This window comes from Gossypium hirsutum, chromosome A01 (assembly GCF_007990345.1).
Source record: "Gossypium hirsutum isolate 1008001.06 chromosome A01, Gossypium_hirsutum_v2.1, whole genome shotgun sequence".
Lineage (NCBI taxonomy): Eukaryota > Viridiplantae > Streptophyta > Magnoliopsida > Malvales > Malvaceae > Gossypium > Gossypium hirsutum.
The window spans coordinates 22,912,327-22,920,138 of NC_053424.1; the positions used below are offsets into that span (position 1 = coordinate 22,912,327).

Genomic DNA, 7,812 nt, shown 5'->3' on the forward strand with positions numbered 1-7,812 from the left:
AGACTTAATCAAATTTACTAAATGCAAAATAGGGTTACTCTATTAATCATTATTATTTTAACTAAAAGAAATAAAACAGTGGAGATGTAATCTATCAAGCAAAATCATAATTAACTCAGTAAATAAGAATCATGCTTAGAGGTCAAACAATAGCCAAGTCATGGTTAAATTCTTGGGCATGAAAAGAGGCAGAATATTCTTAAAAAAAATATGGGCAGAAACGAGCATAAGGCAGTAGCAACAGTAACACAACAGCAAATAAAACGATAGAAATAATGAGGAATGCCTCCCCCTACTTAAAACACATTGTCCTCGATGTGGAGAAAGTAAACAAATAGGTGGAAAAGTTTAGAAGAACTCCCTATGTACTTACTATCAGGGAGGACGACGCACACGGAGAGGAAGGCAATGGCGCTGTGGTTTCATGCAGAAGGGAAAAAGAAGGCGAAGCAGCAAGGGGTGACGATGGGTTAAGTGACGCGTGCGGGTGGCGGTTCAGCTTTGGGTTCTCACTATGGTGGCTGAAAATCGGTGATGGGAGGGGTGGTGGAGAAGTTTCGGCGGCTAGGGGATTTGGTAAAAAATTTGTTAGGGTTTTGGGTTATATTAGGCTGAAAGATGGGTGTTTGGCTGCAGGATTAGGGTAGTCATAAAGCAGAGATAGGTTATTCCTAGTTGGAATAGGGGTAGGATAAGGGCTATTTGCATGCAAATATTTTGTTTCTCTCTTTTTTCTCCCTATTTTTGCTCTGGTTTACCTAGACAGAAGAAGAGAATTTTATCAATATCCAAAAATAAAGTAATAAATAATAAAATAAAATAATAAATACTAATAAAATGAAATAAAATAATAAATAATAAAAATTAAGAAAAGTAAAAAAAATAAAAAATAAAGGTTGGGTTGCCTCCCAACAAGCGCTTGTTTAACGTCGCTAGCTTGACGCCTCAACTAGTATTGGGGCTGTTCCAACTAAATCTTTCATTCGTATGGGTTTGGAAATTCTCCTTTTTTATCACGTCCACCATATTTGGGTTTAATCATCCTTGTGTCTCTTTCTTTGGTTTCGTATTTTCTTCTAAGGGGTTGATCCCTTTTAAGTTGGTAATGGTCTCATCACTCTCCAAAAATGTGAATTTGAGATGCTCGAGAAGTGGTTTTAATTTCGAATCCTGTGCCTGCACAACAGAAGGTAGAAGTTTAGTATCTATAGGAGCCAATAATTTATTAACAGATTCAAAATCATCAAACGTCATTTTAGATTTATCTCTATAAGATGACTCAAAAGTTTTTCCTACTGATGAGTCAATTATGTCGACACGGTTTACGTTTAAGACTTCACTTCGGTGACTAATAGTGCCATAAATGTTAAACTTCACAATCTCCCCGTCAAACTCCATCGTGAGGGTTCCCCTTCGTACGTCAATCTTAGTATTTGTAGTACTAAGGAAAGGTCGCCCCAACAAGATGTCTGAAGACCCAGGAGCGTTATCCTCCTCCATTTTTATCACATAGAAATCTGTAGAGAAGATAGTCGATTGTCTTTGACTAATACGTCATCGAAGACTCCTTCGGGATGCACAATGGACCTGTCTGCCAATTGAATGACAACACCTGTCTTTGTCAAAAACCCCGCGTTAAGTGATTCATAAATACAAAAAGGCATGACATTTATGGAGGCCCCTAAATCACACATAGCCTTCTTAATTCCTAAATGGCCTATTTTGCATGGTATTGCAAACATGCCCCTATCTTTGCATTTCGCTGGCATTTTCTGCTGTAACACTGCTGATACATTCTCACAATCACTTACCTTTTCATTACCTATTAATTTTCGTTTGTTGGTGCAGAGTTCTTTAAGGAACTTGACATACTGCAGAATTTGTCTGATGGCATCCAATAGTAGTAAATTGATATTGAAATTTCTGAATGTTTCGAGGATCTCCTTGTCTTCTTTACCTTACCGACACTGATTTAATTGTCTTGGAAATAGAGGTTGGATTTTCGGCAATAGAGGTTTTGCTTGGACTTGTTTGTCATTTTCGGGATTTTCCTGGGTGATTTCTTGGCCAAGATTCCTATCAAGAATTGGTTCCAGTACTTTTCCACTTCGCAACGTCACTGCATTTGCATGTTGTCTTAGATTAAGTTCTATTTGTGACGGCAGCTTCCTTTGAGATTTCAATTTCTCAATTGCTATGGTCAATTCTCTTATAGATGCCTTCGTTTCTTTTTGGAAATTAAGAGTTTGCTGTTGGAAATCAAGGACATTAACTGCTAATTTATTGACCAAAGTTTTTAGAGAATTACCTGAATCTTGTGGCTATTGTGGAATCCGATTTTGGTATGGCTTGTTATATTATGGATTGGCCCCATAACTCAAGTTAGGGTGGTCCTTCTATCCTGGGTTGTAGGTATTAGTGTAAGGGTCGTATTGCCTTTATGGTGGGCCAGAGAAATTTCCCACAGCATCCAAATGAGCTATAGTATCATCATACAAACTAGGACATGCATCAATTGTATGTTCAGGCGTAGCACATATTCCACAAACTAGGGCTGGTTTTGCTTTTTCTGCAATAAGAGAGCTCACAATATTAGTAAGTTTATCAATTTTATCTTCTAAGGTTGAATTACTTAGCTGATGAACCCTTCTAGGGGGTTCAGGATTGGCTCGAAATTGTTGAAAATTTATAACCATCGTAGAGGTCAAGTCTCTTGCTTGTTGAAGAGTCATGTTAACCAACGCTCCTCCACTAGCGGTGTCTACCATATTCATCTCCATGGGTTTCAAGCCTTCGTAAAAGTATTGGAGGAGAGATTGCTCCGTTATACCATGTTGTGGGTAGCTCGCACACAACTTCTTAAATCACTCCCAATAATCATAAAGAGACTCTGGTTCTTTTTATCTTATTCCAACGATCTCCCTCCTTAACTCAGTTGCTCGTGATGCTGGAAAAAACCTGTTGAGAAACAAACAAGAAAGATCAGCCCAAGTTGTAATAGATCCAAGAGGTAAATAAAATAGTCATTCCCTAGCTGAATCTACTAGGGAAAAAGAGAAAGCACGCAATTTAATTTGATCCTCAGTTAACCCCTGAGGTTTCATGCTAAGGTAAACCATATGGAACTCTTTCAAATGCTTGTGGGGTTTTTTGTTTTGTAACCCACGAAAAGTTGGCAGAAGTTGGATTAAACTTGACTTTAGTTCAAAATCAGTATCCATAGTAAGATACGCGATGCATAGTGGCGGTTATTCTATCGAAGCTTCGGCCAGTTGTCGAATTGTTTGAGCCATAGGTTAAGGTGCTAGATTAGGGTTTTTGTTAACCCAAGCATTAACCACTTTTTTTGGGGAACCGACTTCTACTTTTTCGCCTTCAAACATTTGAGTAGGGTTTTCGTTAACCGTAGATTCTACTTCGTCGTCGATTCCGATTTCTAGTGGTGGATTACTTTGAGTCCCAACCACCGCTGATTTCTTTTTCTTTAGCTTTGTTTCCTTTCAATTTTCTCTCATAGTCTTTTCAATCTCTGAATCAAACGAAAGGGTACTTGGAGCAGATCTGGTCATAAGAAACAAAAAACAAGATTAGTATGTTGCCAATCCCCGGCAAGGGCACCAAAATTTGATGCGGTTGTTGAGAGCACCAAATATATCCTATTTCCTACAAAATAATGAAAAAGAGGAGTAAATGGGAAGTAGGGTCGAATCCTCAGGGATCGGATTGCACAAATGCTTATTTCTCAAAATCCTGGGCAGAATCGTGTCTAGGACAATCTCATTCCTGAAAAAAATTAAAAAAACAGAATTAAAAGTTTTTGACCTAGAAAAATAAAATAAAAACAGAATTGAAAGTAGAAAATAAATTGCGAAAATTAAAATGGAAAATATAAAAATATAAAAATAAACAGAGTTTGGGAAAAAAGAGAGTTTCTTATATGGTAAGATTCCAGCCTCCGGTAGTCTTGATTCGCCTTAGCTTCAATCCTTGGCTTTTAAGTGATCCTTCTCAAGCAGATGATAAACCGTAATATATACATATTTTTACCCCATGCTTGGCATATTTATGGATGATTTTTTTCCTTGATTTTATTGAATTCGATACTCCTAATCCTTTAAATTCATGTATTATACTCAGGTAAGCTTAGGATAACAAAAAGAGCGAGAAACGGGCCAAAAATAGAAAAATTGGGCCTAAATCAATGTTTCACACGGCCTAGGCAGTTCCACACGGGTAATCCACACGCCCATGTGTGACACATGGGTAGACCACACGCCTGTGTGTCATGGCCGTGTCGACATTAATCCAATTCAGAATTGCACACGGCCTGAGCATCTTCACACGGGCGTGGCAAACGGCTGTGTCCCTGTCGAGCCCAAGTCTAGTTCTACTCGGAAAAGGCTTATTTGGGGCTAATTTGGGCATTCAAAAGTCTATATAAAGACCCTAGAAGAGGATGAGGGGGATACACAAAGTTGGAGGCAGAAAATACTCGCGAATAGCCATTGGAGTCACCTCGGAGCCAGGATCTACATCAAGACTGAATATTTCTATCCAATTTCCTAGAAGTTCTTGGGTTTCTTTATGTTTTGTTGTTTTCCAAACTTTGAGATGTTTTCCATTATTATTATGAACTAAACTCCCTAAATACCTTAGGGAGATGAACCCTATGACGAATCTTATTACTATTTGAATTATATGATAAAGACTTATTCGTATTCTTAATTGTGAGTTCTAAATTCTTGTTTTAATATTCCAGGGTATTAATTCAAGTTTTTGATGTGCTTAATCAGTGGAGCAAGAGTCCCTGTTTAAGAGTAGATCATCTATAATTAAGCGGGGTTGAATGCAATCCTAGAGATAGGACGACATAAATTTGCCGGATTAGAGTCAAATCTAATAAAGGAATCCATAGATCGAGTTAAAGCGACAATAGGAGTTTTAATTGGAAAAAGATTTCAATTAATCAACCTAAAGTCAGTTGTTATTAGTCTCGAGAGAGATATTAACATAAATTAGGGATTTCTACGGATTAAGTTAAGTGAATAAACTGTCTAATTCAGAAGTAATAAGTGAAGTCTAGGTGGATTCTTCCTTAGGTATTGTCATCTCCATCGGTTTTTCCTAAAGTATTTTCCAAACTTCATCTTTGTCGTAATCTTAGTTAATTAGATAAATAGTTCTAGTTTAAAAACACACTTTAAATTCCTAGGCTAGATAATAAAAAGATAGTAATAACTATTACTTTTAATCCTCGTGGATACAATATTTCTGGTCTCACCAGAACTATACTACTATTCGTTAGGTGCGCTTGCCTTAGTCGAATTAATAGTTAGTTTCTCGACCATCAAGTTTTTGGCACCGTTGCCGGGGACTAAGATATTAGGAACGCTTAATTTTTATTACTTTAGCCATTTTTTATTTTTTATTGCATTTTAATTTTATTTTTGCTTAAATTACTAAATTTTCTTTTATTTACTTCTGGCAGGCTTTTGTAGTTTATGACTAGATGAAACCCGTCAGGACCCCTACTTTTTGATAGTGAGATCGAAAGCACAGCTCGCAGAAACCGAAGAGAAATAATACGAAGCCTACGATACATAGAAGAAGAGCAAGAGGACGATATTCAACCCACAATCGAGGAGATGGCTGATAATCATAATAATCAGTTACCTCCTATGGCTATTGCAGATCCAGTAAATCAGAATCCTACTCCTCGTACTATGTATGATTATGCTAAACCTAGTTTAACAGGAGCTGAATTGAGTATAGTTAGACCTGCTATTGCTGCAAATAATTTTGAACTAAAACCTAACATGATTCAAATGATACAATAGTTTGTTCAGTTTGATGGTTTGCAGGACGAGGATCCAAACACTCATTTAGCAAACTTTTTGGAATTCTGCGACACCTTTAAGATCAATGGCGTTTATGACGATTCCATTCGCCTTCGGTTATTTCATTTCTCATTGAGGAATAAGGCTAAACAGTGGTTGAACTCATTACCACGAGGATCAACCACCACTTGGGAACAAATGACTAAAAAGTTTTTACTTAAATATTTCCCGCCGGCTAAAAAGCTAAACTAATGAATGATATTTCTTCTTTTGTACAGATGGATTTAGAAATACTCTATGATGCATGGGAGAGATACAAGGATCTATTGAGAAGTTGCCCTTACCATGGGTTACCATTTTGGCTACAGGTTCAAACTTTTCACAAGGCCTGAATCCTTCGACTAGACAGATGATTGATGCAGCTGTTGGTGAGACTATTAATAATAAGACACCTGAAAAGGCCTATGAATTTATAGAAGAGATTTCATTGAATAATTATTAGTGGAAAGTCATGAGGACAAAGCCGACGAAAGCGGCCGGCATTTTTAACGTCGATTTAGTTACTATGCTCTCTAATCAGGTAGAACTTTTGAATAGAAAAATTGATGGTTTACTTGGTTCTTCACAGTTTCATCCAGTAATGCAGTGCGATGCAAGTGGAGGTGGAACGAGCAATTCAGAATACCCACCCTATGGTCACAACATGGAGAACGAAAAAATGAATTATATGTGATAATACTCTAAAATGAAGTGTTTTTATATATTAATCATGTGTTTATTTTGAGCTTGAGCCTACTAATTTGAGCTATTTATGTCTTTTTATCTTTTATAATTTGAGCTATTTATGTCTTTTTATCTTTTAGGGACTAAATTGGAGGCGAAAAGTAAATTTAAGGGAAAAAGCGTCAATTTGGAGATTAAATGGGCCAATATGCAACGTGGGACAAATATGTTGCCAAAAGTGCGAACATGGAAGGCACAAGAACTTAAAAGCAAATAGAAGAGATGTTATTGTGGAAGACTCTATTTTATTTTATTCTATTAGGATAATTAATATTAAGATAATTATTAGGATTATTCAAATTTAGGATTTTATTTTAATTATGTTTGTTTATCTTTAATTAAATGTATTTATCTTTTTAGAATTTAAGTTTAATTAGACTATCACCCTAGCACTATAAATAGGGGGTGAAGTGACTCTATTTGGGGGTATCTTTTTCTGTAAACACTCTCTCCCAAAAGTCTTTTGTTCTTTCATATTTCTTTTCAATAAAATTTCTTTTTCCATATTTTTATTTATTTCCTTTCCCTCCATTATCATGAGCCACTAAAAAACCCTTCTAGCCAAAAGTTGTCAATATTTCCCCAAAAAGGGTTCTTGAGGCCTAGAATCCGTACTTAGCCTTCTCGCCAAGTATTCATCGTTTCTCCGCACTACGGGCTGACGCTTCCGTCCATGGCCCTTAAGAAGTAAGCTTTTCAACATATGCAAAGGCAGCCACTTTGTATGTTTTGGAAGGACTGCATAGTCGGTTTGTTAACTTACTGCGTCAGAGGTTGGCAAGCCAAAGAGACAAAATGGCGTGGGATTTGCCATTGAGAAGCGTTGATCTAGCATAGATTACTGGCTAGAGTCAGGTTCCCTAAAAATCGTAAATCTAATCTTCGGAGCTGGTGGTCGTAGGCGTCCTCTTCCACTATAACTGGCTTACTTGAGTCGAGAAGGATCATCCAAAAGCCAAGGATTGAGCCCAAGGCAGAATGAAACAACCGGAGGTTGGAACTTTCCCATAAGAATTTCTTTTCTCTTAAAACTCTCTTTATTATTTTTATTATTTTCGTAATCATAATTTCAGTAAACTTTAAATTCTGTTTTTATTTTATTTTCGCTTCCAAAATCAATTCTTAAATTCTGTTTTTTATTTTTTTTCCAGGAACGCAGGTTTTCTTGGGCACGATTCTGCCCATGATTTCG

At 36.8% G+C, this 7,812-nt stretch overlaps 1 non-coding gene across 1 annotated transcript; it reads right to left on the reverse strand.

Annotated features, from left to right (window-relative positions):
- Positions 1-6,082: 6,082 nt before the first annotated feature.
- Positions 6,083-6,189, reverse strand: LOC121208228 (small nucleolar RNA R71). The gene has a single exon (XR_005903188.1). It is a non-coding gene; the product is annotated as a small nucleolar RNA R71 (small nucleolar RNA).
- Positions 6,190-7,812: the final 1,623 nt, after the last annotated feature.